The sequence below is a fragment of the Colletes gigas genome, unplaced genomic scaffold (genome assembly GCF_013123115.1).
Source record: "Colletes gigas isolate AHSC1104 unplaced genomic scaffold, ASM1312311v1 Colletes_gigas_Sc00007, whole genome shotgun sequence".
Classification (NCBI taxonomy): Eukaryota; Metazoa; Arthropoda; class Insecta; order Hymenoptera; family Colletidae; genus Colletes; species Colletes gigas.
In genome coordinates, this window is record NW_025106636.1 from 8,335,426 (window position 1) to 8,354,968 (window position 19,543).

At 43.3% G+C, this 19,543-nt stretch overlaps 1 protein-coding gene across 4 annotated transcripts in view; it reads left to right on the top strand.

Moving 5' to 3' along the window:
• The window catches only part of LOC122396381 (IQ motif and SEC7 domain-containing protein 2), an 81,006-nt gene that overhangs the window by 10,542 nt on the left and 50,921 nt on the right, over positions 1–19,543 (top strand). The window contains exon 1 of one of the 4 annotated variants that reach the window (XM_043394718.1): positions 12,364–12,657. The exons of the other annotated variants lie outside the window; for them this stretch is intronic. The gene's annotated coding sequence lies outside the window, so the exon portion shown is untranslated. Of the gene's footprint in view, positions 1–12,363; positions 12,658–19,543 lie in introns of those variants that run through there. 4 annotated transcript variants of the gene reach the window in all.

The following is a 19,543-nucleotide window of genomic DNA, read 5'->3' on the forward strand; positions in this document are numbered from 1 at the left end:
AAAAATGTTTAAACGTTTAACATACGGTTAAGCACGATATTACAGTAAATTTTATTTGATCGCGAATCGCGTTCTAGGAATTGTATTTATCGGAATTTTACGAGCACTTTCCTGTACCGATTGGTCGAGATTTTTATCTAGATAAAACAGGAATTTATTTAATGTCTCGCGTTATCTATTTTACTTGTTCGACGATATCGAACCTTATTAATCGTAGCGTGGTTTTAATTTTTACATAGATAAGAAGTTTGTTTGTTCATTACTACGTTCTGAGAGATTTATTATACTTTTATAGAATTTATCCAAAACTTATTAAAACCAAATGAGTCTGGTGCGTATAAAAAATTCCAGTCGAAATATATGAAACCCTTGTCATCGAATTAAATTTTTTAAGTATAAATACATTTGTAACAAAGTTTTATAGAAGAACAAATTACTGGAGGAATAAATTTATTGCTTCGCCGGTTTAAGGCGACTGCAATAATATGATATAATGAGTTGGGAGTTCCCGTTTGTAGAAAGTTATGCACTAGTTTCCCGAAGCAACTTTATTCCAGCAATTATTATGTTATGTAATTACGAATTTAAGAGGATCTTCTCGTTATTCAATGAACGTATTTGCATATTATGTAAGCGTTCCAAACAATGCAAAAAGTGCACGATTGATTTGCGGATAAGATCGTTTTGATTTCACGTAAAAAGTAGCTTCGACGTAATTTACTATTTTATTACTTGCAAAACTGCGTGATACAGTTTTCCGGGAGAATTTCAGGCATCGCATCAGGTATGTTAAATATTTGAACAACGGGAGTAGTCCATTTATCGTGAATAAAGTTAGCAGGAATTTCAAACATTCTGGTGGAATACGATTGTAATTTCTGCTTTAAAGTGAATAATAAAAATTGCCTGGTAAATTTCTTTATCAAATTATATTGGAAGGAAGGAATCGTTGTATTTTGTCAAGTGTGCGAAGCTTGATAGATACTCCGATATTATATCGAAGCGTTGCAACGATAAGGAGAGAAAGAAGTGCCGGGTATCTATGACGGATAACAGCGACTAATAGTCGAACAACAATTAACCTTGATGCAGACTGCCGTTCCTATTGATTATTGCGACATGAGAACACAGGAAACCTCTCATGTTACATTGTTATTCGTCCAGAAATTGGGTCGATCATTAAATCGCGCTGCGTTATCTAAAATCGTGGCACACAGACAATCGATGCACGCCAGTAATAAGTTCGGAACAACTAACTGTACAGCATCGTTCTGTATCCGATCGATTTAATTCCTCGTATTTAAGAAACGTTGAGATCGTTCCGGATGCAGGAAGAGGAAGTCGTCATTTAACATTAATTCTCGCTGTGAAAAATAAAAAAGGGCTTTTAGCGAGTCGATATAAAATTAAAAAAGTATTTAAAATGCGCATTCTCTCGGGGCTCTTACAGTTTTCAATTTCCTGTTCCAATATGCCGCAAATAATTAAATAAAAAAGATAAATTTACACTAAAGGCATAGGTAACTGTTATTAACAATATTAATTTAAGTTAGAATTATATGTATGCTATTTGAGAATAAGATAAAAAGTTCAATAGGAATCGTATCTCGCAAACGAACCGTTTCCTCGCAAAAGATTGTTCAAGTTTTGATCAATCAGATGCGCGGACGGTAAGATTCTTTCCCCCACAAGATGGCGCGTCACGAAGCCGCGTAAATCCTTATCTACGAATATTATTTAAAAAAATGTTCCAGAGTATTTTGAAAAATTTTACCCGAAAGAAATAATTGCATAGCCTGCACGAGCAAAACGTCGCCCATTTGTCGCGAAAAGGGTCTTCCAATTAACAGAGATTATCATAAACTGGGTGGAACAGCGTCACCTGGCGTTCTGCAAAATAATTAATCAGTTCTATAACAGCGTGTGCACTTGGGAGACGGATTACAGTCGCATCCGTTCGACACAACCTGTGGGAACGACTCGCTTCTGCCATTTTTCTCATTCAGACGGACGATACGCACTTTGAAGCGTGTCCAACCTTGCACGTTGCTTTGTGAGAAATCGCGAAGTACGGTTCGCAAATGCACAGAAGTGTGAAGTGAGACAGATGCTTTATATAGGTATCGCGGATCTCTTCGATCCACTTTGCAAATTCTGGAACAGCGTTTTCCAAATCGGTAACAATCACAAAATGGAATTGTGTAACTAGCTTCACCTTCATTTTTGAGACTTAAATTTTGGGGATAGAAAATTGTACGCATGAGAATTTATCTGAAAATTTGTTTATGTTGCAGATGGAGCAAGCAAGAATCTATAATTACTGTTCATAGTTATAGACGGATGCTTTAGAAATTAGTTGTACTATTGAAATCTTTTCACATCCGGAGCTTATAAGCAACCGAGAACCAGTACTATCTCTCTGTTTAAGTCGTTTTACATCCGCTACTGTCGTACTATAGCGATCCTAGTTATCTATAAATATCAGTAATTTACTAGAGCGAGCAGAAAAACGCGACCAGATTGAAAAGGATAGTGTTTTCGGTTAGAACGGTTGTACGGGCGTTCTTAAAAGAATTGCCCGCTTTCGGTTGCAATATTGTGCAAGTACGTCGAGGTTAACCGGTCACGCCAAATATATCCAACACATCGTAATTGGTCTGCCTGAATTGGAAACTCGGAGAAATTTGACACACATTCGCGCGTTTATCTTTGTTTTTTTTCTTCTTCTTTTCCACCCCTTACGGTGTACGCGACATCTTAGGACGCGATCGTTAGTTCCGTCGTATCTGAAAGTCCCTCGGTTACGCCTTCTCCTTAATAGATGTTTTATCGACGTGGTTTTATCGCGATCGAATTGGTCGTTTCTATAAGAAGACCGAGCGAAAATAGACACGCGGCTGCGGTGAAACTCGCCCGCGAGTCAACGGATATTTTGCCAGACGTAATTTGTAGAATCGTGCAACGCGCGATAATGGTTTCTAAAAATATAATTCATCTGTTATGTCCCATATGCGCGCGGCAAGAAAAGAACTTGTGTAATCTGTTGCAGATAGAACGAAGGACGCTAGTCACTATCCTATTGGCAGAACGTGATTTATGTTGTCGCGTTCTACCAATAGAAGGCCCGAACCGACCTTGGTTGCATCTGCGCCGGTTGGAACAAGTTTTTTCGCTGCCGGCGTCTCATTGCCTCGAACGTAAACAAACAGTGGCCAGTGTTTTCGCGCGCTCCATTCGAACCTAAGTAACTTGGGGACTGCAAATAAAATAAAATAAAATATATTCCGCAGTATCGATAGTACTTGAATTGTATCGTTACAAAATAATTTCCAAACACTGTCGCTGTATTTTGGCATATTTTTCATTCCTGCCCGAACGAGGGAAATTCACGCCTAGAAGTTTAAAGTTCATAATGCACGTCACGCAGCGGCGGTTCGCGAGAAAATGTGGCAGGTCTCCCAAGATTTTCGAGCCGCAGTGTGCGAGGGTCGCGTTTTTCTGACCTTCTCGTCGCAGAAAAGGTACAGTCGCTTACTTTCGAACATTTTTGGAACATTGCCACGCATCGATCCTTCGATCGACACCCGTGAGGTCACTCGTTAAGCTTACCCCTTGTCGTTCCTAAAGGGAAAGGGTTGTTTCGACGCAGTTTCGTGCCCCGGTACACTGGCACCATTATCAGAACCAATATGGAGGCTGCTCCATCTGATTTAAAATTATAACAATTAAGATAATTTATTACTTTCGAAGGTTGTAATTATTTTTTAAATATTTTTACGTTACGTGGCAGTTTTTGGACAGACGTGACAAAAATTCGCGGGACGGTTACGCGAGTTGCTTCGGGTCTCCTTGAAGATTTCCGCGTCGAGCGTGTGCATTAATATTTATTCAGACGGGGAGGTCGTGACTATCTCGAATCTATGCTCGAAAATTTACGTAGCCTCAACGTCGTTTACTTTAGCAAACGTTAAATACACCGACGGAGACCGCTACGAAACGGCAAACAAATTTATCTGCGGAAAACAGGTGGCCGTCGAAACACGCGTGATTCAAGATAAGGGTAATTGGATTGAAAAAAGATCGAACAAGAATTTTTTTGTATCGCGATTACAGTCGTCACTCGATACGCGGAAGCAAATGACTATTGCAACGTTTTTAGATATCGTGGGAAACATCGATCGTCATCGTGTGCAATCTTGTTATTTCTATTTCGCAAATTCATCGTTTCGACGGAATATCTTAAACGAAATTTAAACGTTCAACATTTCAACCATTTTAATCTTGCTCCTCTTCCAGAGGTTACGTAAAAAATGAATTTAAAAGGAAACTGCGGTATAACGTACAGAATTAACTTTGTGTTTTAATTTAACTTTCATTTCAGTCTTCTAACGCGATTTCAAAATGGCGTCGCGTGCTCGAGACAACCGAGAATATTTCGTGCTACGTAGTAAAATAACCGAGGAAAATAATACCTTTGAAAGCGAAGTATCTTTTGGGCGAAACGTTCGACGTAGGCAGCCTCCCAAGGCGGTTTTCCTTTCGGAAAGAGAGTCAGAGGACCGCGGGGAAGGATACACGCGTAACCGGAGAAGCGTAACAAAACCACCGGCTTTTCTAAAGATCCACCACGTGGTCGAAAAGAGATTTACGGTTCTAAGAACTCCGTAGCGTTGTCCTACATATTTTTCACGAGCCCTGTACATCTGGAGGGAACGTGTCGGTCCGATATCGCCGTGGCTGCGCCATGTCCTCGACGATTCGCTCAAGATTTGTCTCTGCGGAATGGCCGCGGAGTAATTGCTGTTTCGCACGGTCGACAACCTACACGCCTGTAACAGATGTGTTCTTGTTCATTTCGCGTCGCTCTTTGCCAATGGGCTCACCCAGGGTGTCTGCAACCGACCAATTACACTCCCCTTCCTGCTGCAAACATACATTTCTTAATCATCGTATTACAGAACCTGAAAGTGTTAACAGATAAATATTACAACGGTAACAAATAAATAGTACGTCTCCCTTCATCCGGAAGGAAGAGGAACAGACACATGGGTTTTGTTCAAACGAAACCAGTACGTAATTAAGTGGACAAATCCTGTTTAAGTATGCTATTAATGGGATCGTGGCCCCAACGATACTCCATAATCTGTTTCGTTTCCTTGGAATATATTTACGCTAGCAGACGTACAAACAAACTATAACTACTGGTATAAATACGTTCCAAGAAAGGGGACCGAGTTACGAGTATCGTCGAGGCAATGGCGCCCATTAATAGTACGTTTTAATTTACTTTTCCACTTCAAAACATTTCTCCACCTAATTATATACTTAATTTACAAACATCATGTTCTCTTCCGGGAGAAAGAGCTTTTTTATTTACAAATCATAATATTTATTCTCCACGTTTTATTTCATATCTGTTCCTGTTTATCTTCCTGGGTGCGCCATTGCTCCTTGGGTCAACCAGTAAAATTCTTCCTCCGCTCGATCGGTAGGCGTTCGCATACACGGTGACTTTCAAAAACATTCGCGAGTCGTGACCTTGGCTACCGCCGGACCATAATATTTACAGCCTTTCAGCTTCTGGATTTCGCTTCCTGTGAAGTTTCAACCGCCTCAGCGCTCGATAGAATCTTAATTCTTTCGGTGCTAACCATATTCTTCTACTTGTCGAATTTTTTTGCATCGAAAGTTTACAAGTGCCACGCAAACACTTGTAAAATATTCGAATACCATTTACGTTAATTTCAATTATGTTTGTATTCTACGAATTATGCGACGTATTATTTTACAATTTAAAATGCCTCGAACAGACACAAAAAGAATTAGTATGGAAATTAATGTCCTCGATTCTATTTCTCTTTTCATTTTTCTTTAGTACTCCATGGAAGACACTAGTGGGAATAACCCCGTGGAAGCACGCGAGGACTACAGAAAATGAAGAATTCATGAATAGAGGGAGAGAGAGGGCCAACGCTTACGCGAGAGAGCGAAAACGGAAGAGGAGAACACAGGAGCCGGGAGGACACTCGGCTTTAAAAATCCAAAGTTCTCTTTGCAGTGGTCCGCGGAGAAATGAACTATTTTTATCCCGCTTCGGAATACGAGATCCGCGCGTCGTCGCTCGAGGAAAGAAAATGAAAGAGGCCACGCGTTCCGAACGGTTCGCTGTGCAACGAAAATTAACCTCCGACGTCGTTTCTAATTAACCTCGAGACGCTTCGGCGGCTTTAACGCTTCTCGAAGACGCGCACCTCGTTTCTTGCACGATGAAAGAAACTGTTGTGGTCATTGTTCGTTCTAGCTTCCTATTTTTTTTCGGATTTCCCGAACGAATTAAACAGTTTCCCTATGCCGGTGCATTTTTGCTTAAAAAATGCACAGGGAATTTTTGAATCGAAAAGTATAGAAATTCTAAAAATTTAGGCGCCCGAATAGTCGTTGCTATGTCTCATGACTCTATCAGCGATGATTCAAGTGCCAGGGGTAAAGATGTTTGGAAGTAACGACTATTCCGATGACTAATCTTGGGAAGTGGTCGAAAACAGCTTCGAAAGCAGACCGAGTTAGCATAAACGCAGAGTCATTCAATGGAATCGTAAAAGCCAAGTGGACCTCCGGATCGGATGATGTCGTGAAACGGGAACCAAAACAAAACTCGACGCTCTCGAACTCGAGCAACCAGCGTTGCGAGGGTGCATCTAAAATTAAGCCTCTTCGATAACCGGAACGCTTCCAGCGCGTCTTCCAGGTACTTTAATCGAATATTTTTTCCCTCGCGTAGCGTCGTGCAAGATTACTCGTAAGCAAGGAGCTGGGGGCTCTTAGAGCAATTTAGAGTAATCTCTTCTTCCGGCGACTTCCTCGTTCTAACCATTACTCGCTATATCAATGAAGAGTTTTATCTACGTTCTACTTGGATTCGATGGAAGAAAGAAATATTATCGACAGTGCTATTGATTTTATTCCAGGAATTGTCTGGTCCACCCAATTACAAAATTACAATTTCTTCATTTTTCACTTTATCTTTATAATAGTACCAACAATAAGTTGGTTAGGTACTCGCGATGAAAATGAGTCCAAACACGATATAAATCGTCCGATGTTTATTAATTTGTTTTTGAACACCCTATATATCGAAAATAATAGATATAAACCCGATTCACGTCGTGTTTGGACTCGTTTTAATCGACAGAACCTCGCCGATCTATCGATACCATTATTACAAAGATAAAGTGAAAGATACAGAAATACCAATATCTATAATTGAGTGACTCACATCGTAAGTGCCTTTACCGTTCCTTTGAAGCGCCGAGACTCGATCTACGCTGCTCGGTACACTATTCCTTTCTCGCTATATCCATTCCCTGCTTTGTGGATAGAATCAGATTACGCTCAGCTGAAGACATTGAGTACCGGTGAGGCGGGGAGGGAGTTTGGTCGTTGAAATTTAGGCAAGACAACTCTATTGAAATTTACGGTTGCCAGGGATCTTAGACGAGGCGTCAGTTCCGGCGAATAATCTATTCGCGGCGTGCATTTTGATTATTCTCGGGCAACTTGTACTTGCACGCTCGGGGAACGTTTAAAACCGTCGGTTATCTTGGAACGAGGTCGGGTGGAGAATTTTATCTTGAATCGAGGTTGGGTAGGGAATTTTTTCCCAGCGAAAAGCGACGTCGCCGATGCGGTTTCTCCGATGGAGTCGTGAAATTCGCCGTTTAAGCGAGGCATTGCCTGGCGGTTTCGTCGGCTTTTTTTTCTTGTTCGCGAATATTACTTGTAAACGGGTCGCGCATCGGGGTTCTTAGACGAGCCGGGACCGTGGCGCGAGGCGTCAGTTCCGGCAAGCAATCTCCTCCGCGGCGTGCAATCTGATTATTCCCGTACGGATTATCCGGTTTCAGGATTACTCGCTCACCGTCGTCGGAGGGTGCTAGAAAAAGCGGCGGTGGCGGCCGCGGCCGAGTGCACTCGTCGCTGAAGCGCTCGTTAAAGCTGCAGTTTACCTGCACGCACCGGTGCGCTAGCATTCGCGCTCGCGCGCACGCCACTTCCTGCATCTGTCATTGCTTAATGAAAAGCGTAATGACGCGACGGTTCTCGATACCTGCCGGTGAAATCACCGGGATATTCTCGTCGGGATTAGCGCTTTGTTGGTCAATGGACCACCGTAGAGGGGGCAGGGGGGCGAGGGGGACGCAGCTCGAGGGTCTTTTCTGTTGCAACGCGTCCTTTGAGACGCGAGTTTGCGAACTGTTTCCACTCGAACGGCTTTCTTTGTTTCGATGGGAGTGACTGTTTAATTATTGCCGCACCTGGGCTGCGATTTGAGCGCTGTTTGTACTCGATGGAGGATTTAGTCGATATTGAGTTCGATAAGCCCCGCTTTCGAGCGACGACTTTTTACGTTCGAGCAGGGGGATCGGTGCTTCCGGAGTTTTTGTTTAGTCGGCGATCTGTTGACTCGGGCGGATCGATCGTATCTAATGGGAATTAAATTCTTTTTTTAGCCGAGAACCGAAAGGAAATCTGGGTTGATATTAAATTTATCTTCCTCCGCTACTGTTTTCTAACAGCAACTAATCGACACGTGTGGACGTTTGCTAAAAATTTAATGTCTGGCATTATATCTTTAAAATTACACAGGTGTTCCTGATGGAAATGAGTCCAAACACGACCACGTTCGAACTGTTTTTAATTATACATCGCTCGAATCGCTTTTGAAACGCTTTTAATTTTGAATAATTAAAAACAGTCCGAACGAGGTCATGTTTGACTCGTTTTTATAATACTGGCAGAAATATATAATGAAGAACATTAAAAATATTATTCGACTATAAATTATTGGTTGACACGTGAAATTATACGAATTCGTGTAAGGTGATCCGTGGAAACTGCCTCTTGTGCATTTCCAGTTGAATGTGGCCCACTTCTACGACTCTAAAGTTAGACGAAAGATTAGATGAGCAAAAAAAGACCTAAGGTCTAAGCCGCCCGATTTTAATATTGGCCTATGTTTAGCCGGAGTCGCTCTCAGATCGTTCGAAAGAAAACCATCATTTCATCAATTTCAAAATTAATCAAGCAACGGTTACACAAATTTTCTTTTTATCGTAAAAGCAACCTAGATAAATGGCAAGAACCTCGCACGCGCGTCAATTGTACCGTTTCCGTGGAATAAATTACCCAAGATTGCTTACTTTTCAACAAAAAAGACCGACTACCCCCTTCAAAGTTTCTTAGATAATTATTCACTGTTCCGTTTCTGCAAGAAGTGCATTTGTCGGACGCGAAGGGGTTAACGAAAGCTTCCGGGAGCTTTCGTTCGGGCGAAAACAGTTCGATAACAAAGGAAAATGGTGGGTCGTTTTTTGCTCCGCGACAGAGTTTCGATAAACGAGAAAGAGAGAATTGAAAAAAAGGTCGCCGACCCAGGCGACTCGCGTGTCCAAAGGCATTTAAGTGCTCGCATAATTACGTGCGGCGACAGAAGGGGTAGCACTTTGCTTTTCTCACGACCTTTCTCTCCCCCATTGGACGCTGCAACCCTGCCCATGGCACAGACTTCGGATTCGAAGGTGAACGCGTCACGTTCCGCGTGCACTTAAACGCGGAAACGCATTTCCATCGCGTCTCGTGAATATTACGAAAACTTCTAACCCGGAAAATCACTCGTAGCAAACGTACTTTAAGCGCCGTCTGCGGCTCGCCACTAAACCGCCTGTGTTTAATGATGGATTCGGTAAAAATTCTTACATCCGCCTTTATAGCTTCGCAACAGTATTACTAATTAATTGGTGAGGTTTTCCCGATGAAAATGAGTCCGAACATGACCCCATTCGGGCTGTTTTTGATTTTACGCGGACCGAGTCACTTTCGAAAAATTAAAGGTAGTACAAATATGGTCGTGTTTGGACTCGTTTACATCGGGAAAGACTCGTTAATTCTTTGGTAACATTCACAGAAAAATATAACGAAAATCCTAATTCATAATTATTAAATCAGAAACGTACTTTTATATATTTCTAGGAGCTGTTCTCTACGACTCCCAATCGTCAAAGCAGTTTTAATACCCTCGACCGAGATTCGCTGTTGTTTCTTAAAACGAACCTGGGAAAAAGCTCGGTTTACGATATCCGAGCATTGTTCCCGCAGGAAAATCGGGCTGCATGCGCGCCTAGTGCTCGAGATCGACGGATAAGGACCAACGCGGCCAATATCGTATGCACGCACACAGTCGGATCGGCCAGAATACGCGAACAACCGAACCCTTTCAGGTCGCGAGCCACTCGAACAAAAGGGTTAAAGCCGACGTGCACACGAAGCGGCGTAAATATTTGCACGATTGCTCCCGCGGGAATTGCCTCGCGGACGAGGGAACGCGAACGTTTCGCGAACACACGCGTGCGATTATCTCGACGATCGGTGGTTCTTGCTGGTCTTTTCACCACCGTTTGGCGTGGGAGGTTACCGGGAATCCCCCATTTTTGCATCGCGTTGCGTAACGACCACTCTGGTCCACCCACTAATTTTACCCTTTATTTCTTTTGGCTACTAATACATATATTTCTCAGTATAGTTCTTAGAAGTCCTTCACAAAATTTATATTAAATTTGATATTTGATACGCTGGACTAGTGCCTTTGGTATTAGCGTGGGTGGTGCGGGACAAATGTGTTTCGCGATCCTTGTTCGATTACAGGAATAATAGAGTCCAGCGGAGAATTAGTGGTCAGCAAAGTCTCGGAATAGGAGGTTAAATTGTGGCGAGAGGTTATTAGGTTTACGAGACCCTGCTCGTACGAGGTCCTAATTTGTTCTGCTAACTCCTTGAATTGCTCTTTTCCTGGAAAGTAATCTAAGCCGCTGAGAAAAAGTAACTGTCTCCCTCCAGGTCGTTTCGTAGGTGGCTGAAGATTAGATCAGAAACGCGGGGATAGCGATCGTCTAGGATTTTACAAGCCAGGGATTAATGCTCACGATCACGCGAGTTTATGATACGTTAATTGTTATTACGACGCATTCATCAAGAATCCTATCCATATCGTAAATTCCTATAATCAGTAATCGCTATTCTTAACACCTTGATCCTCGATGATTCAAGAGTATGACGCTAAGCAATAGACAACCTAATATGGGGATAGTAGCAGACACTTCTATCCACTTGAATACCAAGTATTGAAGTACGAACATTCATCAATTTCAAGAACAGCAGGTCTGGGCTGGGTTCCATCCATACCGGCAGTCCTTAACACTGCATCTCCCAAATAGCCAGCAATATGTAGTATTGTCCTGCACGGTCCATCGATTACATCCATAGTTTCAGGCATCCTAAGCTGACAGTAGCTAATGAACGATTTAAGGCGATGTCTACGATCAAAGCTTGAGAGTCACGTGGAGCATCCACCTTAGAAACAGTTTACTCTCTGATCCTTAAACTTTCAGAGGTACTAACATAGCAGTTGGCTATTGGATCGTTACATCACTTGGGCAATATCTTTGACATCTTGATCCTCAATGTTTGAAGATCAAGATACAAACTTTCGGCGAAAAAAAAAATTTCAAATCGTTCTAAAAAAATTATTTTCGGGTGCGGGGGTCGATTACAATCATTTTTGGTCGATAGACATACCCTCGAATTTCTAACCATTTTCGAGAAAAAAATTCATTACCGAAAGTATAATGTGTGTTCATTTGTGTAACCTGTTGGTAATGTCGCGAGTGGCACGAAAATGGTAATGGGGCTCTAGAGCCCTAGAAAAGTGGGCATACATTGCTCTGCTCGTATACCTCGTCTGCGATTATGTACTTAGATAGTCAAGCTTTAGATTGCCCCGATGTGATGATATACAGCTTCGAAGACCTTAACGTCCAGTGCTATAAGCTAGTGTCCCAGAGTCGCGAAGCGCTCAAGGGCGATGACAGGTCGTCAGCGAAGAATCAATCCGCGTGGACGCGACCCGTTTAAATCTCATATCCCATCCCCATCCGCGGGTCGTTCTCCGGAATCCCGGCGTCCCTTCAGATCCGACGGAGCCACAAAGGCTCGTCTTTGCGTTGAATTACACCGGTAGCCCAGCGTACCGGTGCGCAACGGGCATCCGCCATCGCCATTGGCCCCCTCCCCTGGTCCGGGAGCGTGCCGGTTTCGCGCCAGAGCTCGATGGACCCCGGAACAAAGGGAAAAGAGCGAGCCACGGGGAGACGTTCGAGGCGATGCGTGGACGCCATGGACAGAAAGGGGAGAAATTCGTGGGGGACAAAGGGACGTCGCGACGGCGCAGGCTCGGGGTATGGGCGTCGCGACGCTTCTCCTCGTCCCCTTTACGCCGACTGCAGCCAGTGCCGCTCTAACGATTCACGGCTGTCGTGCTTTTCGCCATTCACTCGCGTCGACGGACGAAACTGGCGTCGATCTTTCCCTTCTGTCTCCCTTCTTCACGGTTCTCTCGGTATCCGGTCGTCTTTGTCCGACTTTGTGCACGCACACACCGACCGTACCCAGGACTATGAGGCACACCTGTGTACACACCCGGCGGCACACCTGCACACCGTCTACGCTCGCGCGCACGCGGACTCGCACGTGCAACTAGGCGTAGGCGTGCACACACGGGGGACACGGACGCCTCCGTCCCCGCGTCAGAGGAGAAGTCATCACGTACGTACGCATCCACGGAACTGTGTCGAAACGTTTTGTGTTCTCTCTGTGCCGTGTGCAACCGTGGCTCTGACATGTCACCGCCCTGACAGGGGAGACACCGAGGCTTGGAGAGCCGTGGAAGAACCTACGCTTTGCATGCTGTCGCCCGGAGGAATTTCTGGGACGCTCGACGAAGGTCACCGGTTCGTCGCGGTTGGCAAACGCCTCCGCTGCTAGAACCGCGTTGCACCTTCGTCTCCGATGCCCGTTCTCAATGTTCGTAGCTTTTGTATTGTCTCGGATCCTATCGAGTATCCTGATTGTTGCTTTTCGATGTGCCGACTACGTACCACCTTTGCTAGCTTGGAAGCTTGGGGTATCCGGAATACCAGTCACAAATGAAAAGAATGCAAGCCTAGGTCCGTCAGGATTCATGTTCTGAGCTATAATAAACTCGATTGGGTTTTTGCTATCTTTTGTATCGTTTGTAGCCGACTGTAACCTCTGCTGAATTGGAACTAGAATCCATGGGGACTTGGGGTCGCTGGAATACGAGTCCCAGGTGTATGGGGCGATGATCAATTATGCCTACGACTTAGGGTGGTAGAACCCCAATATCGCGGAAAGAATGTAACGAGGGCGGTGATCGTTAAGAATACATTCTCCAAGTTATAATAAATTGGAACATTAATTCCTGTAATTGAAATATATTTCGACCAGTAGAAACTATTGACTTATGAAAGTAGCCGACCATCGTTTTGAACTTATAAAGAAACGATAGCGAGCCTGTTGAACGCGTAGATCGTTTCAGAGGGGAAAACAAAAGTTAATTTTGCCCGGAAAGCGATGAGTCGCGCGATTCCGATCGCTCGCGTTAGACGGTATCTGGCACGGCATCGAACGCGAGCGTCAAATAGCGACCAGCCACAGAAACTGGTTTATTCGCGTGATTACACGAGTTGCCATTTAATCTCGCGTGGGTCGCGGTTACGCTAGGTAAAAGGATCGCCGTTTCGATTGCATCGCGCACCGGGTGGATTCGAAAGAACGCCCGTACGCGTTTGCTGAACTAATAACGCGCGTTGTCGGTTGAAAATTTGATGACGTACTCTCACGGTTTTCGTGTTTGCTTTCCTCGACCACGTTTCGCGAACGCGTGTTTGAGTTACCTGCTACCACTTCACGGTTATCTACAGGGTGGTCTATTTCAACCGCTTCGATGGAACCCCTCTGTTATAATTAATTTTTAAATTTTTAATATCAATTCTATTACAGTAATAATATTTGACAATTTACTTTTACCGATATCAATTATAAATGCTTTGCTTCGCGTTATAATTTGAACAAAAGTTTCAGTAAACGAGTTGAAACCAAGATGGCGCACAATGGTGCAACAAACTCAGATATTGAAAATATAGATGTATGACTTTAGAGGTTATTCGGAGCCAGTGGATACTATGAACCAAGTAGCCGCCGTTACACAAGCTCTTGCTAAAAAAATGCTGTTGTTTTGACCTAACCCCAGATGACATTACACATTTTTATAAGATTAATAGATATCGTGGGTCAGTGCCAGATTGAACTTTCGCTTGTTTTGTATAAAATAATTCCACTGTAAATAAGTGAATATATATGTGTTCTATCTTCCGTATCGATTTATGGTATATCGAGGAATTCATAGCGATCACTTTTTCCACCGACTGAAAACTCATTTTCGAACGGTATCTGTGCAAGATATCCGATCGTTCGCCTAATGCTTTGCATACCGACCGCGAGGTCGCTCCACCTTTCACAAAACCGCGCTATTCTCTTTAACCTATTCTGCAAATTGAACTCCTCAATTCACTTACACTAAAAATAAAACTGAACCGTTCGGCTATTTAATTATTTAGAAACATCGCCGAGACGCGAGTAGAATTCTCTTCGGCGATTCGATGGAACGTACAATATCCTGCTCTTTAAGTTGGTCGATTCTCAAGCGGAACGCTAATAATACTGTGATAATAGCCATGCCATTAAATTGGTACTAATGGAAGGAACGCATGTGAAATAATGTAATCAAAATTTTTTTCCTCAAGCAATTTAACCCACAGTTCTAGTGAAATCATTAAGATAAGTAATACCGTGAATATGGCGGGGAAAAAACAGGATAATCTAAAAATTCACAATGTTATGATAATCTCCATATGTATGATTATCTAGAAAATGTTAATATAATAAGAGGAATGATTTGTCTAAAACTGTAAGGTACCCATGATATTTGTAAATATTGGACAATTATCGAGGTTTGCCGCATGCTAATATTTCCACGGTCCCGTGATTAACAGATAACCGACGGTTGGAACTGGAATGACGTAAAGGACCGATAGACGTCACAAAAGAACGTTCTTCGGTTCGACTATACGTTTCGTCGTTCAAAAGCATTCGTGCTGTTTCGACCTCGTTGCAAATCCTCGGCGTTCGGGCGCACGATAATACGCGCATGCTCTATTTGCCTTTGCTTTCACAAAGAATCGGCTGGCGTTTGTCGCTAATCATCGCGAGACAGAAGAAGTTAATAAAAGCGCGCACTCACGACACGCGGACGCAGTTAATCAAAATTGGGCCGCGCCTGGTTATTATTCCCAGAAAAAGCGTCGACAATGGCCAATCAATAGTCGATCCTGCACAAAGACAGGATGCAGAAAATGATGTCGACGTCGCCCGGAGAAAAGGAATCGTGAACGGTATTGGATTGAGAACCAATCGAACCGCGATATTCTGAAAAATTTATACCGAGTGTGCTGCTTTCGGATCGATCCATGCAAATATAGCGCAATAGGGAAAATTGGAGATTACTTCTGTCTTCGTTTGGGAATAGTAAGCTCGCGAAAGTTGCCAGAAATGTTTCTTGGCAACGTGGAAAGAGCAATTCTAAACAAAATCTATAGAATGCGCTGATTTTAGTCGACCTATAGAAACACAACTAACGACATTGGGAATTATTCGTGTCTGCAATACTAAGTGGACTTGGCTGATGTGGGTAGCTCTTTGTTAAGCTATATTATATATCTGTTGAGATATTCTCTACTATGCTATACCTGTACAGTGTTTATTATCGATTAGATTACGGTTCATAGATATCAGTTACATTGCGAGTATATGTTCCGGATTAAGATCGAACGAAACGTCGCGATATTGACTCGACGACCAGTCGACACACATTCTGAAGAGCTACCCAAGGTGTTCCATTTCTAATCGATCCACACAAATATAGAAACGAGGCGGAGAAAAATCGAAAGTCCGCCGATGTTTCCATCCGCAAGATAATAGGACCATGAAAGGCACCGTTGGAATATTTCTTGCGGCGGTGGTGGTACGATCGACGGCAAGTGCTGCCTCGGGAATAACGGGGAACAGAGCTCTTTTTACCGATGCATGGGAGAGACAGGCCAGTTGTTACCACACGCGTGCTTAGATATACGCGTGTGGCGCGGGGGCTAGCAGCCTCGGAATGACCGAACAAGGCGTCTTCGCGTGGGCTGAACATCACCCACTGACGCCCTTACGAGCGCGTCGACTTCTTCCACGTTTCGCCTCGATGAAAACAACCTCTCCACGGCAGACGTTTGCAATTCGATAACCGTAACCTATCGCCACACCTGTTTCCACCATCGATTCTCACTGTTCCACGAACATTTCTCTACAAATATAATTAATGAAATAGAAAGTTAGCGATTACGGTTACCAAAAGGAAATGTTATCACAAACCTTTCACTTACATCTTCAGAAAACGTACAATTCGATGTTTCAATTAACATGTGAAAATACGTCTGATCTTTTTAATTAAAATAGTAGTAGACGCGTGTTTGTTTCCGTTAATTGAATTTGTCTGTAACCTTGTCTCCCGTGGCGCGATGGAGTCGGTGAAAGGACTTTGAGAATCGAAGAAACGAACAGGTATCGTTGGATTCTCGTTATTTCTGCTCGCTTTACGTGTCAGCGAAGTTTAATAATTCAGGCACACCCTATACGTATACTTTTCGCCGACGAACGAATTATCCAGCCGTCGTACGGCGGTTGGAATATGCAAAATGCACGATTAGCCGTTGAATTATTTCTCGACCTTGAAGGAGAATTCCTTTTTAACGAGGGGGGTTCATGCTCCGCGTAACCTGAAATCACACGTGCGACTACTATCGATTCCGACCAACGTAGGGTCTCTCTCCGCGACCGTCGTATTGTCAGCCCTCGTCAACCCTCTTCCTTCCACGACTCGTTGCGCGAGGTGTACGAAAATAGCAGGCTGCGTGCACACGAAAATAGTACGCGGGAAAGTATGCTGGTTTCTGTGGCCGTGGACCCTCTTGAACCTGCCGCGAGAACCCTTCGAGCCAAGAATTTGTCATGGTGGATCTCTCTCTGTGTGAAAAACAGATGGATAGGTCGGATACTGACTCTCAGGTTGTCGCACACATTGGGATCGAGCAACGAGTACGCGAAATCTGATCGCTGTGCTGAAAGACAGAGCTTGTGACAACTTGAGGGACAGGGATTGTGACAAGTTGACAGACGGAAGTTCTGAAAACCTGAAAAATAGGAGAATCCAAGTCTCGTGATCTAACCCATAGGTCAAAGTTATAAAAATTGACCACGAGAATGCGTCCTGTTTAATACACGTGACAAAATAGGAAGCAGTTGTAGACTCTAATACGCGTACGCGTCTGTTTAAATTCTGGTCGACGGGGGAACGGCCGTGGTGAAATTTCAAGACGCTGTATCATTGATAAAAGGATGTCGTTCGTCGCGTGTCACAGTGAACCACTACGAAGTGTTTGGAAACGGGTCGGCGACAAACGTCTCGGGAGCATCGTGGACGTCGACTCGAGCGAAACTTGAAACTGTGCCAATCCTCGAAACCGAGTTCCCGTAGCTGCATAATAAAACAATTGGATCTCGTGGAAAAGAGCCAATGTCAATACCTTGGATCGCGCGCGTGGGCTCGTCCACTTGTTTTGCACGTCATACATTTGCAAACTATACAGGGAGAATGCTGAAAATTAGCCTACAACGATAAGAAATTTTTATCAACCGCGCGAAGAAGATCGTCGAAGGGGTCGTAAAGTTAAAACGGCCGAGGATCATTTCCAGGCCAACGGAAGAACGTATTACGAATATGTATTACCATTTGATAACGGGCTGTTTGAGCTATCGAAGATAAAGATGGAGGTAACTGGACGATAAAAGCTCTCGATACCATAATACAAACTTGGTCTCTGGAAGCGAGAAGTTGTACGAGGGGAATGGAAAAATTGAAACGGAATTGAATTTGAAATTTTCCGGCTCGCTTTAACCGAGAAATATATTCGTTTAGGGTAAGTGCGCGCAGAATGGAAGAAAATTCGTGGAACGTGGTACTGTTTCGTTATCGAGGCGGCAGAAAGCACGTGGAAGAGTTCCAGGAATCGTGCTATTGATTTTTGGCTGCTCCTTTTTCGACCCCATCCGTCTGCGATTCTGTCCCCTCGAATCATTCGTCGTTACTTCCCTTGCACCCTCCGCGATACGTGCATTTTATACACCGCCATGTGTTATTCCGTCACATTTGGCAAATGGCAGCGAAATAAGTGGCTCGGAAAGAACAGCGTCTTTAATTGCTCCGTGGTACCCGGTGTCTCGAGCAAAAAACGATGAAAACAGATTGCAACGTCAATTTTTATTGCCTCTGGCCTCGTTTTAAGCAGTTGAAATAATTTATCGCCGATACGTGGTATCGAAATCTGGCGCCATTTTCGACCGTTTTCGCGAAAGGTAATAAATAACGTGTAAAAATAACAAAAGTGAATAAATATCGTGGATCTATTTTTAAGTAAATAGAATAAATTGTAGTCCATCGAACGGGAAGTTTTTTATGGATATTTTTTTTATTTCAAAAGCATCCGACAGAATTGTGTTGCGTATTGAATAAACATTTATCCATAAACACGCGTACGCATACATAAAAGATAGCGCCAACGTTTATGTATTCGTAAAATTGCAGGTGCATAAATCCCGATGCAAATTAAAAATTGTTTTCAGTAAAACAAAAAACACGTTAGGTATTCAAATAAAAATTTGTTTCACTTTAGCGTGGCGTTTATAAATATTAATATCAATATTTTCCTTCGTTAAATTGATACTGTTGTTGTTATTAAACGTCTTGTAAAGTATACAAATACTTCAGTAGCAGGACTGCTGTTTTCCACACCTAACCTCAATTTGTATTGGCACTACTTATCGGAGTAGCCTGTCAGTTTTGCGAGCAAACATCGTTGCAGATAGACGTACAAACCTTCATCAAATCAGATTTTTTAACCTAACTTAATTTATTATTTCTTATTTACCTGACTTCGATTTCAAAATGGCGCGAAATAATTCGTCCGCCATGATGGTAACCAAGTAAAGTCAATATGCGGTAAAAATTAAACAACCGTGTGGTCGAATATTTCCCAATGAAGGAACGGAAATTTAATTATTCGATCGAATAAACGTCGCGACTAATTTTCTACACGATTTTATACGTTATCGAATAAAAGTTTGCCCATCTCTGTCCGAGAATAAACACTCGCCGAAGAGTAAATAAAAAGTTTGACGAAGTTCGGCGGACGGCGTACGCGGACGAGGTTCATGGGAAACAAATCGACGGACGGTGGAACATCATGGTGGTATATTGATCGACGAAGGCTTTATAACGCTCGTACACCCTCGCGCTCGTGGGGTGCAACATATAATTTCCACGAAACAGCCACACAACGTGTTTCCTGTCAAACGCACGAAGTTATCTCGGCCATCGTGTGTACGTGTCGGCTAAGCGATTATTCCTAGCAATTATGGTTTATTTCTTCCCCTTCAATGTGCTTTCAATGGAAGTTTCGCGTCATAGAAA